At 52.6% G+C, this 16,727-nt stretch overlaps 1 protein-coding gene across 3 annotated transcripts in view; it reads left to right on the top strand.

Moving 5' to 3' along the window:
- Nucleotides 1-16,727, top strand: part of Tmem132d (transmembrane protein 132D) — a 484,753-nt gene that overhangs the window by 399,655 nt on the left and 68,371 nt on the right. The gene's annotated exons all lie outside the window — the stretch shown is intronic.

Here is a 16,727-nt window from a genome sequence, read left to right as displayed (position 1 = left end):
GCCTTGCCCACTGAACTGCAAACGGCTGCTCAAGTCATCAAAAAGAACATCTGGGATACTGGGGTATTGGGGTAACTACTGATTAGCTGTTGCTAGGCTAGTTGCTAGAGGACTGCTGAACATTATCACCGGCAGGTGGCCAAAGTACATCTTGTGGTTTTTCTTGGAACTAGAGTTTATGTCCAGGCCACCTTACTCTAAGATGGGGCCAAATTTTAAAATGGAGTCACTCAGGCCTCAGATTCCCCCCTTCACATGGAACTATCGAGGCCCAATCATGGGTCTCAGAGGGTTAACTCTATTGGGTTTTCTGATATAAGCTGATACTATGACCTGAGAGCCAATATTTGTACTGTACTGACACGTTCTTTAATGAATGAAGCCAATTGGTTAAGTAAGCAAGGTCCAAATATCAAAAGAAGCAGCAAAATAATCAGGGGACCTAACAGTGTGGGAATTAGGGTGGTCAATTATGGAGAATAGTTAAACAGTGATTTAAACCACCCTTGGGCTTGCTTGTGCTCCCGTTTGCGCTTGGCAAGGCCCTCTTTAACCTTTGCCATGGACTCTTTGATCACACCTGAATGATCTATGTAGAAACAACATTCTTCCCCCAGGGCGGCACAGAGCCCTCCCTGTTGTAGGAAGATTAAATCTAGGCCTCTTTTATTCTGGAGCACCACTTCCGCTAGGGAGGTTAATGACTCTTGAAGGTGTGTGATGGAGTTTTCAAGTCTCTCTATATCAATATCTATGGCAGCCCTCAGATCATTATAATGCTTGTTTTGTAAGACTAAAGAGGAGACCTCAGTTCCTGCTCCCGCCAAGCCCAGGCCTAGGAGTACTGTCAGGGTGATTGCTGTTATTGGCTCCCTTTTTACCTGACTGGGGGCCCCCACTAAATGAGCTAGGTGAGCATAAACTTCCTCCTCTGAATGATACAGCAGTCTAGGTACTAATTGCACCAGCACACGAACGTCCTTAGTCCGATTGAGTACTCCTCCGTGTACACATGGGCTGAGCCCGGTAGAACATGCCCACCAACCATCTGAAGGGGGTACGAAATATTTTTCTGAGGACATTGAATGAGTCTGGCTACACAGGTGTTGGTGGGTGGGAGGCACGTCACCTAGACATGTGCCTCGTCCGACCACCGACTGCAGGGTTAATCTAGCTGAACCCTTCTGCTGCCATCTGCATTGGCTAGGACTATCTGATTCAGTGAAATTCCCCAGAAAGGCTATCCCTTCATAGTAATGGGGCTTAATATCATAACATAACCAACAAGATTGAGTAAGATCAGGTCGAGGGGCATTTAGGGTTTGGAAAGTTTGGACCATGAGTTTCCAGAGTGGTTCGTCTGGGTTCTGGTCCTGTCCTGGGTCCTTGTGAATCAGTTGAATACCTCTTAAAGAAAATAAAAGCTCTTGATCACTGAGCTCAGTGAGCACTTCAGACTGGAGGTTAGAGATAATGGGAGGGGGCACCCCAAACATAATTTTAAAGGGAGTCAGTCCTATCTTACAGGGTGAATTGTGTACCCTATAGAGGGCAAAGGGAAGGAGAGCCACCCAGTCACCGCCAGTCTCTAAGGCTAATTTAGTTAAGGTCTCTTTAGGGTCCTGTTTATTCTCTCTACCTGTCCTGAACTCTGGAGTCTGTATGCACAATGTAATTTCCAATTTGCCCCCAGGACCTACACTAAACTCTGACTCACCTTAGAGACAAAAGCAGGTCTATTGTCTGATCCTAACATAACAGGAAAACCATACCTTGGTAGGCCACAGTCTGTGCCATTTTGTGCTTGGTGGGGAAAGCCTCTGTCCAGCCCAAGTCCTCATGCAAAGCTTCGTCAAAAATGGTGGGGGAGCTTTTAAATCCTTGGGGAAGTCGGGTCCAGGTCAGCTGTCCATTGATGCCCTGCTCAGGGTCGCTCCATTCAAATGCGAAGATGTGCTGGCTTTTGGGTGCCAGCGGAAGGCTCACGGAGGTCCTGCACTGGTCAATAGTCATCTGAGTGGGGTTTCCGCACCAGCAACAAGGGGGTGCTCCAGGCTGATTGACAGGGCCTTAGAATACCCTGAGCAAGCAACCTCCTGATGTGTGGAGTTATTCCTTTGTGGGCCTCTAGGGACGTGGGATATTGGCGAACTCCTGCAGGGTCCGCTCCTGGCTTTATCTCTACGAGCACAGGTGTCCTGTGTGTGGCCAGCCCCCTGCCCCCAGTCTCAGCCCATGCTCGCGGGAACATGGCGAGCCATTGTTCCATGCCAGGATCAGGAGGGGGCTGCTTCTGATGTAGCAGATACTCATCCTCTAGACTCATGGTCAACACTTGGATGGGCTTTCCCTCCTGGTTAAGGACCTCTGCGCCCCAGGGCTGAAAATGGATTTGGGCTCTTAATTTAGTGAGCAAGTCTCTTCCAAGTAGAGGATAGGGGCAGTCTGGTATAATCATAAATAAATGAGTGGGTTACCTGGCCCACTCCCAAGTCTACTGTTCTTCGGGTAGTCCATGAATATTTTTTTTCATGCCTGTGGCTCCATGGACCCAGGAAGTTTTGTCAGATATGTGGCCGTGTGGTTTAAGCAGGACTGAATGTTGAGTGCCGGTATCTACCAGGAATTCAGTGGGCTCCCCCTCCACTTTAAGGGTTACCCTGGGCTCAGGGAGGGGCACCGAGCCCCATCCCCCCTAATCACTTATTTCGTCCATGGCCAGGGCAGAGGCCTTTGAGCGGCCTCCCTGTCGTCTTTTGGGGCACTCCTTAGCCCAGTGACCTTCCTTTTTGCAGTAAGCACATTGATTTCTCCCCAACTGGGGGCGCTCCCTAGGTTCCCCCTTACCTCCTCCTTCCACTGCAATTTTTCTCAGGCAATGTTCACGTTTCCGCATCTCTCCCACTGTGACGGCCAGAAGGATCTGAGCCAGATTTTGGGTCTGGCAATTGTCAGCTTTCACCTGTCTTTCCTCTGCAGTTTCCCTGTTGTTACACTCTCTCTGCCACTGCCACTAAGTCCTGAATACTCTTTTCTCCTAATCTGTCTACTTTCTGTAACTTTGTTTTAATATCTGGCATCACCTGGTTGACAAAATGTATTATTACAGCTGCCTTTGCCTCATTTGCTTCTGGGTCCATAGGAGTATACCTACGGAATGCTTCCTGAATTCTTTCCAGGAAGGCTGCAGGGCTCTCGTTTGGTCCCTGTTGTACATCCCCTATCTTAGCCAAATTGGTTTGCTTTGAGACCTCTCAACAGAGCCTGGTGATAGACCTGGAGCCTCTCCTTACCTTCTGCTGTATCGAAGTCCCAATTGGGCCGGGACAAAGGAAAAGAAGTGTTGATAGTGTCAACATTAGTGGTGGGTTGACCATTGTCACCAGGAACCAATTTCCTGGCTTCATTTTGGATTCTCTCTCACTCCTCTATGGTAAACAGGATCTGGAGGAGCTGCTGACAATCATTCCAAGTGGGCTGATGAGTAAACAAAACAGTTTCTAATAGGTTAATCAAATCCCTAGGGTTATCAGAGAATTTGGCATGTTGAGTACGCCAGTTATAAAGGTCACTGGTGGCGAAGGGCCAGTAATAATGAGGCTGGTTACCATGCTCATCAGGGGGCCCTATCACTCTCAGCGGGAAAACAGTAGAGTCCGCCGGCCCTGCCGGCGAGACGGCACGCTGGTGGCAAGTGTTCTGGGCGGGGCCATCCCTGCTGCTGGCACCTGGAGCCGGGCCTCCCTCCCCAATTCCAACTGGGGCCGGGTCTTCTTTTTCTGCCTGTTGTCGTAAGGGAGAAGGGAGAGAGTAAGGGGCGGGGGGAGGAGATCTTCCTCGGTTCCTCCCTGGAGGACCGGGTAGAGCAGCGCGGTTGGCTCAGTTTCAGTTTGCCTTTTTCCGTCACGCTCTCTGGGAGTCTTTTCACAAGCTGTCAGGATTACCTCTGGCTGCTGTTTCTGTGGAGGCAAAAAGGGCTTGACCCATGGGGGTGGGTCGCAGATTAGACTCTCCCAAGTGACAATGTAGGGAACCTGATCAGGATGTCCGGTGTAGGGATGGAAAACAGCTCTATGGACCCTCCGTGTGATCTGTAAATCAAAAGTTCCCTCGGGGGGGCCATCTCCTCTCAAAGGAAGGACACTCCAAGCTACACAGAATGACAAGTCTAGACTTTTTATTTCTAAATTTAGACTATGAGCATGCTCTCTAACCTCTCTAAAATGGTCCATCATGAGGGACAGGGGGGTGGTCGCAGTCTGCCCCATCGTCACAGTCCAAGTCCAAGTCTCCACAATAAACAGACAAACAAACACAACAGCAAAACAAAAAGCAAGACAAAACCGTCCTCCACCCGATCGGAGGCAATACCAAAAATGGGACAACGGCCTCACGCCATACCACGGGAGTGACCCGCACCGCCCCTCCAGGAGTCTCACAGACTCGTACTCATGGGGCACTTCTGTCCCCTCCAGACTCATGGGGCACTTCTGTCCCCTCCAGAAGGATCCGGAACGTCTTCCAGGAATCCCGGGTCGGCAGCCCTCGCAGCGCATCCGCCTACACCATTTGCCGACCTACTCAGAATTGGGCCCCCAAATTGCAGACAAACAAAGAGACACCAGACACTCACCGGCCGGCGTTGACCCTCCGGTACGGGGATCCTGGGGTCTTGGGGATCCCGGACGAGCCCCCAAATGTTGTGCCCAGATCACGAGGTCCCCAAAGACCACCTAGGAGCCGATTCCGATGCAAACACATGAGGGTCGTTTATTCAAACTCGAGCAGGGACTCTCATCCGACACCGACGCAGCGGGTCAGGATTGAGAGCCCCGACTCTAAAACACCAGGGGTTTTTATAGAGGTTACAGCAAGGCGCGAGGTTTTCAAAAAGGTGCGGGGTTTCAAATCACACGCAAATCACACGATTGGCTAGCATTTAGCAAGTTTTGAAAGTTTAAACCTGATTGGCTGTGCCTTGCCCACTGAACTGCAAACGGCTGCTCAAGTCATCAAAAAGAACATCTGGGATACTGGGGTATTGGGGTAACTACTGATTAGCTGTTGCTAGGCTAGTTGCTAGAGGACTGCTAAACATTATCACCGGCAGGTGGCCAAAGTACATCTTGTGGTTTTTCTTGGAACTAGAGTTTATGTCCAGGCCACCTTACTCTAAGATGGGGCCAAATTTTAAAATGGAGTCACTCAGGCCTCACATACCCAGCCCCCTCTCCACTTTTTTTTTTTTCAGTTTTGAGACAAAGTCTCACTAAGTCACTAAATTGCCCCAGATAGGCTCAAATTTGAGATCTTCCTGTCTCAGCCTCCCAGTCTGACAGGATTACAGGCATCCACGACCAATGCCCAGCTCAGAAATTTTTTCTTAGGTAATAAAAATATTCTAAAACTGACTATGGTGATGTTACACATATCTGTGAATATATTAAAGATTAACAAAGTACATAATTAATAAGTGAATTGTATGGTACATGAATCCCACCTCAATGAAACTACCCACCTCTAAGAAGATAAAGAACAAAATATCTCTGTCTTCAGGGTGGAGCTGAAATTTTAAAGATGCAAAATCACCCCCAGATCTGTGCATGCTATACCTCTCCTCCCTGGCTTACTAGAAAAACAACACTAAAACTCAATTCAAAAATTAAATTTACAGGTAGGCTTTACAGTGCACCTGTAATCCCAGCACTTTAGGAGGCAGAGGCAGTAGGACTGAAAGTTCCAGCCCAGCCTTGGCGACTTAGAAGACCTTCTATGAAAATAAAAAACCAAAAACAGCTTGGGGATGTAGCTCACTCCAGAGGCCCTGGGTTCAGTCTCCTAGTGAAAAAAACCCAAAAACTTCTGTCCAGTTTCTAAAAATGTGAGCCAACAGTAGGTTCTCCTCCAGGCGCATCTCATCCGTCCCCTGTGTGGCCACCCGGCTGGACACCGAGAAGTAAGAAAGCCAGCAGTTGGAGCTTTCCCCAGCACTGTGTCCTGGGATCCCCAGCGAGTCAGCCTCACATTAAAGTCAGCTGTGTATCTTGCTTCCCTCCTTCTTGGAAATTCCACTCTGAAAACAGTAATCTTGAGGATGAGATCAGCTTCAAGTCTTAAACTCCGGAACACGCCTTTGTCTCCCTACTGGTGGGGGGGCGGGTTGGCTGCCCGGGCAGGGGTTACCCGAGCCCTTCCACACAGCACAGTGGCACAGGAGTGCTTGTGAGCCAGGCTCCCAGAGAGTCTGCAGGCCACAGAGCTTCTTAATTTGGGCTGCACCTTCTTAGCAGATACAGCTCTCACTACTGTCGTCTTCTGCAGCAGTTAATGCAGTAATTGAAAATCCGAGCTGGACTGCTTCCTCCCCGCCATGGAGCGTGCAACACTTGGTCCGGGAGCTCTGAAGTTCAGACAGAGGCAGTGACTCCGCCTCTACCGGGCTCTCCCCACTTGAGAAGCTTTCCTGAGGGATTTGGTAATGCTGCCTAATCGGCTTAAGGAGTTAATTAAACAGCTGTCACTTAGCTTCTTAATTCTGAAACTAGATGTGAAGTAAGATTGGAAATTAGTTGTGCAAAACTGAAGACACTGCTGTGCGACCAGGAGGTTTTCCGGGCAGCACGGGATAAAGGGAACCTTATTCCCAGACAGCAGGAGCTGTAGGGCCCCGGAGAAATGAACCAGCGTCCTGGGACAAGTGTGGCCTGCTGCTGAGTGGGGGCCACAGGGCCAGGTTCACGCCCACCTGGCTGAAGCGCAGATGTGTTTGTTCAGGCTCCCATGGTTTTCCTGAAAGGTGGATCAAAGATCCAAGTCGGGAGACGTCACACTACGTACTGACTGTCCACTCCTTAGGGGCAAGCCTGCTCCCTCTCGGGAAAGGTACCAGGTGGCAGGAATGAAACTGCTCATGATGGACGGGTGTGAGATCCCAAGTGACCAGCACCAGCACCTCCAGACATGGGTGAAGCCACAGCCACATCTCCGGCCCGGGACTCTGTCATAGGCAAACAGCCCAGGCCTCGGGGGCCTCCTTCACCCTGGAAGCCCACAGGGCGGTTCCGCCTGTGCCCCTGGATCTACCCAGTGCTTCCACCGCTGTCAGCCTGAGGTGAGTGTGCAGGGACCCTAGGTGGCCAAGGGTTCACACCTGTGTGCCCATTCAGCCACTTTCCCTGGGCCTGCAGGCCGGGTGCTGAGCAGAGCCCCTTCATGGGACAGGAGCCCAGGAGTCTGCTGCGGATCTAGGTTCCTAAGGCAGCTCGATGCTGAAGGAACCCCAGCCTCACATCATCCCCAGCCGCCCCCAGGACGGTCACCCTGAGGCTCAGCTCCAGCTTCTCCTTCAGCACGGAGGTGTCGCTGCTCCTTGATGGACACAGTGTGGTTGCTGGCTTGTGCTCAGGGTGCCACGTGTGGAAACTGCGTCTATAATACCAAAGTCGTTGTCTGTGCAGCAGGATGCTCTCGCTGCTCTGCGAGTGGCTGCAGTGCCAAGAGCGAGCTCGGAACAGAGACCCGGCCTCCCATGCTGATTTCCCTGTGGGACGGAACCTGCACTCAGCAAGCGACAAGCGGCTGTCATCTCTGTCCATCTCATCTCTCTCGCTCGCTGTTTCCTCTTGCCAAGAACATATTGAACCCTTATAGATCATTCGTGTATTGATGCTCCTAATAATAACTAAGCTTTTTGAAAAATTAGTGATGCAAGTACAGTTCAAACAGTTCCATGCATTCACTCACTTAAACCCACAAGAATACTCAGAGGCAGATACTTATTTGGAACCCTGTTTTCCAGATGAGAAAAGAAAGCTGTGGAAAGTTTCTATAACTCGCTGAATCACATGACCAGGAAAAAGTCACGCAGGGTTTGAACACAGGACCTGGGCTCCAGCGCTTAGGCACCGACACGTAAATGGGATCCCGTTGCCTCTTGCTCGACTATTCTGTAAGATGAGCCACCTTGACTGTGGTCACTTAGCTGTCGCTCTCTACCCCAGCTCCGGGCCAGGAGCGGCTGGAAGTCCTGGAGTTGGGGAAGTGGACGACAACCGCCAGTCTCAGGCGTGTTGCTGCCTCTGCCACAGACCCTGCTTGTGGACCTGCACATATGTAGCCCCCCACCAACCCAGAGAGTAGACCTCGGCATCCCCATTTTATAGAGGAGGAAACTGAGGCACTGTGCTGTTGGCCAAGTGTCCCGGAGCCAGCAGATGTGGCGAGTGTGTTTCTGAGCCCTTCACTCTGAGCTCTTCTGCTGCCATGTTTGTTTCATGCAACATCTCTGATAAATTATAAGCAATATGCACGCTGCTTGTTTCTACCTGGGGAGATCAAGACAGATGCAGCATTTGAGTCAGGCCTTGAGCTTACTATTTTAGAAACTCTTTAATGGCAAACTGCACTGGTACTATAAAATATGATTTAAAAATCGGTGTGTGCCCCATTTCCAAGGACGTGTCCATACAGAAAGCCAGCGGTACGCGCACAAATCCCCGTTTACATGGAGACCATGCTCGACCGGCCTGGGAAGAAAATCAAAGTCTCCCTCCTGCTTCTGCATTGTTCAGGTCTCCCACATTGTTCTCCGTGTGTGTGTTTACTAAAGCAAGGCCTGCATCCAGGAAAGAAAAGGCCCGAGTTTGATGAAAAGAGCAGGCCTGGAGAGGAGCCCAGCTGGGAGAAGAGGCGGGAGGGTCCGATGGCCACTCCCCCAGGTCAGAGAGAAGTTCAGCCAAACTCTGGGTTATGATGCAAGTCAGTCCTGCAGGTCCAGGAGAGAGGTGATTCACATCTCCGGATACACCAAGTGTTACGAGGGCAAATGGGAGCCTGGGTGCTGCTGGACCCACAGTAGCTGTTAACGAGTGACCCTCACACCCGCCCGGGATGTGGGCAGGTCTGGGGACGGGGGTGGGGGGGGTGGGGGGGGTCACGACCTAGGGTGAGGGAGGGGTGGGGGAGAGGCCGGAGACACTGCGGTGCAGCGCATGATGGGAAGCACCCAGCCGGCCCGGCCAGATGTGGGCTGTAGGGGGAGAAGCCCGGCCCACACGCAGTTTGTAACAGACGGGTTCGGGGTCTCCAGTTTTTACATTCAGCCTTCGTACAAAGGCACATGGCATGGATGGCTCAATTTCAAAGCACGCTGCTCATGTCCTTGACCTTGAGGGTTTAAAAGAAAAGTTAGAAGTTCGGAGAGGTGGAGTCTGCGTGGGACAAGCTGAGGACACACAGGGCTTGTATTCAGATGTTACCGGCCAGCCGGACTGCTGCATAAGGAAACCTCAAACAGAAACATCGGTTGCTTTCTGGGGTGGTCGTGGGGGTCTCGTTTCTAGGGGTGCACAGGACGAGGACGGGGCTCCTGCCCAGGGTCCCCTGTGCAGTCTGGGATGGGGGCTGGGAGCCTCTTGGGGCTCCCCGTCCTTATCCCAGGGTCCCCACTGGTCTTCCAAGGGGCAGGCAACTACGCAGCCCGCACGTGGCCTCTGTATGGCCTGGGTGTCTGAGGAAACCGGGCGGTGGCCGTGCCGCCACGTATGGCCTTGCTCGTGAGCAGCACAACCTCACCGTCACTGCACCCCAGACCCAGCTGCGCGAGGCTGGGGTGAGCCGAGCCGAGGGGCGAGCAGGCCTGGGCCCGTGCTTCCCAGCCACTCAGGGATCAGAACACACCTCACTGAGGCGTAACTGAGAATGCAACTCGTGTTTAAGGTGCGCGATGTGGTGTTTTGATTACTCTATAAACAATCACCGCTATCGAGCTAACTCATATATCCATCACCTCACATAGTTATTGCAGTGAGAGCACTTAAAGACCCTTTCTCAGCGAATTTCAAGCCGACACCTCCTTTAGTTCACGCTATAACTGCAGCTCCGGCGTGTTCCTCAGATGCCCGGAACTTAAGACTGAGTGTGTACCCTGGGGCCTGAATCTCCTCTCCCGCTGCTGTCGGTTTCACCTGTGCCTGAGGTCATGCGATGCCTGCCTTCCCGCAGGACGGGAGTTATAAACACAGCAGATGCAGGAGCCCTGGAGAATATGCTTAGAGAGAAAACAACGCCCAGGGATCAGGTTTCATGGCAGAGGGTCACGTCTACACTGCTGTGACACGCAAGTGTGACAAGCACAGTGTTCAATGTGTGGGGAAAACCTGCCTGGCAGTGAGAGAGACAGAGGTCGCCCGCAGAGGACAGAGACAGTGCACACAGGGCCTGGCTTCTGGGTGCCGGTCCTGAGGCCCTGCACACGTTGTTTGAAAAGGAGCAGTGTAACCTCCACGAGGCGGTTCCGCCCCTGCGCAGAAGGGAGGAGCACGCCCCACCCACCGGGAGACACAGGACAGAGCACAGGCCTCTTGCCGCTTCCCCAAAGGTGGAAGAATTGTTTTACTTTATTTCGGTGTGACCACTAAAGCGCCATGATTCTCCACCCAGGCCACGCCACGCCATTACACCCAGGCGCTCATCCACTGCGAGACACAGAGTGGTTTATACATCTGCACACGACGTGGGTGCCCAGCTGATGGGTGTGGCCCACTTGAGCAGAGCCCACCGGTCGCTTACGGCCAGGCAGCGTCACTGCTAATTAGGGCTGCTATTCGCACGGCCACCCCGCAAAGCTCTGTCAATGTGCCATCAGTGAAAAGCTCGCCGTCCGTCATCCATGCAGCATTGGTTATTTATGGGTAGGGGGGCTGGAAAAGCACAATTTGGCTACACAAGCGAAAGACAAGGACAGGGTGATAGTCATTATGCTGTTTATTAGGTTATCGATCTTTGCTAGGAAATTAAAAGATTTAAGAAATCACCCACGGAGGAGAAAACACTGAAGCAGAGGGCTCTGCAGGGGAAGGCCAGGTCTCCACACCGACTTGGGCTGGGCTGTCTGAGCTCCATAGAGCAGAAATCGGGCAGTGGTCGTGGTTTCAGGACTGAGCAGCCTCATGTGGTCTGAGGCACAGTGCAGAATGCAGCGAATTTCTTTCTCATTCCTGAGGCTAGAGAGTGGTGTATTGGTCATGAGAGATTAGGTTATACTGCAGTAACAAGTAGCTCTCAAGTCACGGCACCGTAAAGCAGGAAAGGCACAGCTGTACTCCAGCTGCCTGTCTCACTGGGTGGCTGGGGCCCCCACACAGCATCAGGCACCCAGACTGGCCAAGGTGCCGAGCCCTGTGGCTGCACCACTCAGAACCCATGGACCCTCAGGGATGACAGAGGAAAGGGATGAGGAACAGTGGATACTCGAGCAGAAACACTTCATTGCCTTACCCCAGAAGAAGCAAACAGCACAAACCTTCACGTCTCAGGGGCTAGCAGCATTCCCGTGCCTCTGCCTAAATGTGGAGGGTGAACGGCAGAGTCACAAATCTCCTTTTTGTCACCACGGGCTGGAATCCACCTGCCACCCAGGGGTCACCAGCACCCAGCCCGACTGGCCAGGCATCTCCACTGTGGGTCACTGCCTGTGCCTTATCGGGCATAGGGTTTGCAGTTTGTCCTTCATTTTTATATATGACTTCGGAATACAGTGTCTCATGACAGGAGGGGGAAAGTTACATCCGTTCTAGGCATCTCTTCTAAACCAAGCCAAGCAGTACATTGACTTCTCCATGAAACCTAAATTCCCATTCTCATGGTCCCTTGACATTTGATGTCTTAGAATTTTTATAAGGTTCCCTTTCCTCCTATTGTCAGGAAGTGGGATTGACAGTGTAGGGCACAGAATGCCAATATTATAAAACTTAGATTTAGGACAATGAATAGACTTAGAAGAATATGGCTTTTTGCACTTTACCATCAAGGAAATACCAGAGTACATAGTGTTGATATATGGAATAGAAAACTACTGTTTACAGCTGACCAGGCTTCCTGTCTGCATCATGAAGCTCTTTGCTGCACGAATCTCATCTTCCCAGTGAGGCCTCAAACCCACTGCTAGACCTGAGGACTGGGCACACCAGCGATACACTCTGTTTCCGACATAAGGAAGCACCAGCTCCTCAGGCTCAGACTGTGGGGAGGCCACTCACAGCTTCCAGAGCCCCTGCCTGATGCGTAAGCTCCCTGGCCAAGATGGAATCAGCAGCTCCATGGCATAGCCTGTGGCTGGGATCTCTTTCTTCAGTCCTGCGGATCATCCCTTGCCTGCAGCCCATGCTGTCTTCTGCATGTAAGGTCCCTGGCAGATACCACAGTGCTTAGACTGAACGTTACTGTGGAGATACTTGGAAGAGTACTTGGGTGGACACCGCAAGAAGAAGAGCACCTGACTGTTCGTTTATTTAGTGTTTCTTTTTTGTTTGCTTGGATCGCACATCATTTCATGGTGGGCCACATTCAGGTAAACACTTCATCACTGGGTAAATGTGTCACTGTGCGAACACCATAGATTGCACTCCATGAACTAAGTTCACCATGACCTCCAGTTCCTGACATCCTCTATGGGCCTCCCGCCATGCCATGCAGGTGGTCGTCATTTGGTCATTATGGGGGTCCCTCATGCCCCGGCAATACAGTGTTGCCAACATGGAGGAAGAAAATAATACCACACATCGTTCATGGGCCCAAGTGTGCTCACAAAGGTGGAAAGCCAGCTCCCAGGTGGGGACAGTCCATCCCCTGCTGGCTGTGGGGCTCTATGTCCATCTTGACTTGGAATCCACAGTTCTAGTCTTCCCTGGTGAGCTTTCAGCCTCCCAAGGCTTCTGAGCACAGAGAGAATACTGCTCTCCAGAAACCTTCTGTTAACCTTCATGTAAGTGCCAGGCACATATCTCCATGCAAATGTGAACACACTGGTGTGTTTCCTTTTCCATAGTAAGTAAATCCCTATCCCATGTGTTATCCCCGGGTGTTTCTCTCCTCAAGCAGAAGCCATTTCTACAACTGAGGTCTCAGGTCCCCTGGCCCCCTATCATATCCCTTCAGCCTTCATTGTGCTGGGCATTTCCATCTGAGGAAAGACTTACCCTTCCCCAAGCTGTTCCCACCTCATGTCCCTCCACACTACTTTCCATCTTCCACTGTGGGCTTTCCTGGCCTCATGGAAGCCCAAGGCCAGGTGTGTAGTGTGGGTACCTGGGGAACCTGCAGCCCAGGAGTCCATGATCCCCGCTTTCATCGTGTGATCAAGTCCCCTGGTCCACAGCTGCCCTATGCTTCCTCCTTCCCTGCCCCTACCACTCATTCCCACTTCCTGCAGTTAAATTAACCACACCCAAACTCTTGTCTCAGGCTCTGCTTTGGGAGTTTGGAGACTTGGGGAAAATACAGACAAGCACAACATTCAGTTCACAAATACCAATTAGATTGATAATTGTTAAGAGAGGACTAAGGCTGATGCTGATTAAAGAAGTGCAGACTGTGTCTCAAGGAGAGTCTAGAATAAAACCTCTTCTAACTACCTTCCTGGTCAGCTGTACTCGTTAGTGTGGTTTGTAAGCAAAAGAAACTAACTCTGGTTGCAGGGTGGTTATTTTTTTTGCGGTACCAGGACCTTGAGCTTTTGAGGTAGACACGGCACCATTGAGCTAAATCCCTGCCTGCTGGTTGCATTTTTAAAAAAGGGAAGAGCACAGGCTTTCTTAGGAATCCACAAGGAAGCCTGTCAAGCGGGTCTCAGAGAAGGCAGGAGCCAGGCCTGTGCAGGGCCACCACCCTGGGACAACAGCATGGACGTTCTGGGCCTCTCTGCAGCTCCACCTGGCACCCACCGCTCCTGGCTCCTGCCTCACTTCCTGGAGCAAATTCAGACCCCATGGAACATCTGCTGGTCATGCCTTTAGAGACACCTGTCAACCTGGCTGGGGTACAGACAGCAGGCCATGTCTGTGGTGTCCCAGGAAGCCTGATACAAAGAAGCAGAGATTTCCAGAGGAAAACCAGTGCCTGCTATGCAAAAGGAGGTGCAGTAGGAAAGTCAGCCTCCTTGTGAGATGCTCCTTTCCTTTACAAACAGCTGGTAGGGCATTTACTCAATCCCGAGGGAGCGCACATTGCAACCCATGAGGAACAGCTCACTCAGTGAACAACACAGCCCCAGAAAGCACAGTGAGCCAGGTAACTAGAAGTCTGTTTCCTCCAAACAGCCATCTCCCCCGGACCCTGGAGATGTGGGCACACACATAGGTGCGTGGCCAGCTGTGCGCTGCTGGGCATGGAGGAGCCTCCAGCTTCTGCGTGCAGACCCAGCCCTGGCTGCCCAGGGGGCGCTGTCTTGTGAGATGTCTGCCTCTGTGACCCTCCGGGGCAGGGTGCTAGGAGGTCACCTCTGGGGTGGTGAATGATGGAGCCCTTCCTGCAGCTAAACTTTTATGTATTTTTATTTTTTCCAACCTTTTTCATCTACATGAATAGATACAGGGTCCTTTCAGAACCATGCCTTAAATTGGCAGGTGGTCTCCAAAGAAGCTGTGCAAACATGGCAAGAAAAATAAAAAAGAAAGAAAAAAATAGATCTGTTTTTCTCTGCTTGGGAATAATAAAGCAATTTAACTTATTGTTTCAGCCTGAGACTGATGGGAAGCCCTGCGAACACCCCCTCTCAGGTGGCTGGTGCTGGGGTGCGATTGTGATAACTAAATGCACAGTAACAATGCTGAGATCAGTGAGCTCTTCATTCTCTCTCCTGCGGTGTCTGGGGCAGAAGTTCAAGGTCGGAGTGATGGAGCAGAGACCCTGGACCCGGACCCCAGGTTCCTCTCCACCTGTACTTCCTCCGCTGGCTTCCCCGCCAGAGCCGGCTTGTCCAGGAGAAGCCCCGTGTGGGGACAGCTGTGGACCTGCTGTGTGACACGCAGCCCCTTGGGTCCCCCCAGCGAGTCCGCTCGCAGGGAAGGAGTCATCGGAATGCACATGCATCCGCACACCAGGAAATGTGACTTGCTCACTGCACATGGCTGAAGGCAGACCGAGCACGAGCGCAAGGTGCCCACCGTGGTGGCTGGGGCCACCTCCTCTCCCTTCCTGTCCCCTTTGGGAATGTCCTGAGCTTTGGAAAAGCACTGCTCCTGTGTCTTTGTCCCAGGCTGTTTCCAGGGGAACCCACGCTGACAGGCGGGCTGTCATTTCTCCAGCAGAATGGGGATAGTTGCTGCTTTGCTGGAATAGATAACAGCTCGTCAGATTCCAGGAAAGCATCCCAGGCCTCCTGTTGGGCCACACCCACGCCCACGCCCACTCTCTGTGTCTTCCCAGCCTCTCTGGAGCCCTTGTCTCCTGGTGGACACAGAACATGGGGACCGAGCAGGGCGAGGGCATCAGAGCCTTTGTCTCCCAGGCTCAAGGGGGCTGGGCAAGGTGGAGCAGGGCAGGGCAGTGCCTGAGCTTTCTCCCTGCTGCGCAGCATCCAGTGCAGGTGACAAAGGTGTCGCAGGTGTGAGCAGAGGTCTCCTCGCACCCCTCCTGTGTGTGGGCTCCTGTGAGGTGTCCACATGACGCCCACCCTGGACCTGCGGCTGCAGCTGCTCCCAGTACCCGAAAGCTTTCTCTTCACACCAAGTTGAGCGTGCAGCACGTTAAAGGTCTCTGAATTCCCTGCTGGAGCGTAGACGTCTTAATCTTCCAGCGCAGTGTCACCGCGGTTTCCCTGGACAGGTGTGCAGAGGAAGCACTCGGCTCTCCCGCCTGCTCCTTGCCTGCGCCTGGGCTGGCGTGGGCCCCAGGGTGAGAGCCATCCCCACCCTCTGCAGAGCACCGCTCAGTCCTTTCCTTTCCGTCCTCACCCTCACAGCAGAAAAGCACGCATGGGCTTTTTCCTTCCCAGAGGCAGTGGGGAATAGCATTATATTTGGATTTTACCCCTTCATTTTTTTAGTGTTTTTTTTAACCCAAAATACAATGAAATCAAGCTGGAAACTCACAGAGGAGAAACAGCAAACTGTGTGGAGCCAGTGTCTGGTGGCCCATGCATATCCAGCCTCACAGCCTTATAGTCAGGAGCCTCCAAACCGCGTCCTACCTCCTGGTAAAATAATAAAATGTGGGTGTGGGAATGGCCAAATCCAAAGGCTACACCCAGCTGTTCTTGCATAAGAAACAGCTGACTGCAGGAGGGCGGAGCCGTAGCCTGGGGCGCTGAACTTCATCCCCAGGTGCTGGCGCCACTAACCACCCAGCATCTGCATCTGCACAACAGTCAGGCCCGCTCCGCACAAGCCCAGGGAGCTGGCAGCCCGGGCTGCCACAGGCAAAGGACGATGTAGGCTGGACCAGGGCCTCGGGGGCCACCTCTGCCCTGCGGCACAGAGCACGGGTCCTGTGAGAGCTCTGCCAGGAGAGGCCAGCAGTGCAGACTTCCCGGGGGAAACGCGTGTGGCACAAGGACAGACAGCCCTCCAAACACACCAGCATGTGAGGCCTGGGCCCAGCAAAGCACAGCGTGCACGCGGCCTGGAGCTGTGGCCACGTGAGCCTGGGGACACAGGGACCCGGATGTTTCTGCCATGGGGGAGACGCATGGGGCCCACTTCATCGGGGAGAGGAGAGTCAGAGGCACCGCGTAGTCAGGCAGACTGAGCAGCACCTGTCCTGGGCTGCCAGGGGAGAGGAACCACGTTCTCAGCTCCCACATGGGCCCACCGGTGGCTGCCACCTCCCTGGGGTCATGTTGTGAGCTGATGCACGTTTGCTGGTGTGTGTGTGTGTGTGTGTGTGTGTTATGAGTGCGTGTGTCACCCTGGTGGGGCCATGGTAGCATTCCTGAGGCCTACAGAGGCCAG

Source organism: Heterocephalus glaber, unplaced genomic scaffold (assembly GCF_053883595.1).
Source record: "Heterocephalus glaber isolate CG9 unplaced genomic scaffold, H.glaber_assembly_v1.0 deba00001687, whole genome shotgun sequence".
Lineage (NCBI taxonomy): Eukaryota > Metazoa > Chordata > Mammalia > Rodentia > Bathyergidae > Heterocephalus > Heterocephalus glaber.
The sequence above is the reverse complement of the archived record's forward strand: the minus strand, read 5'-3'. Positions and strand labels throughout refer to the sequence as shown.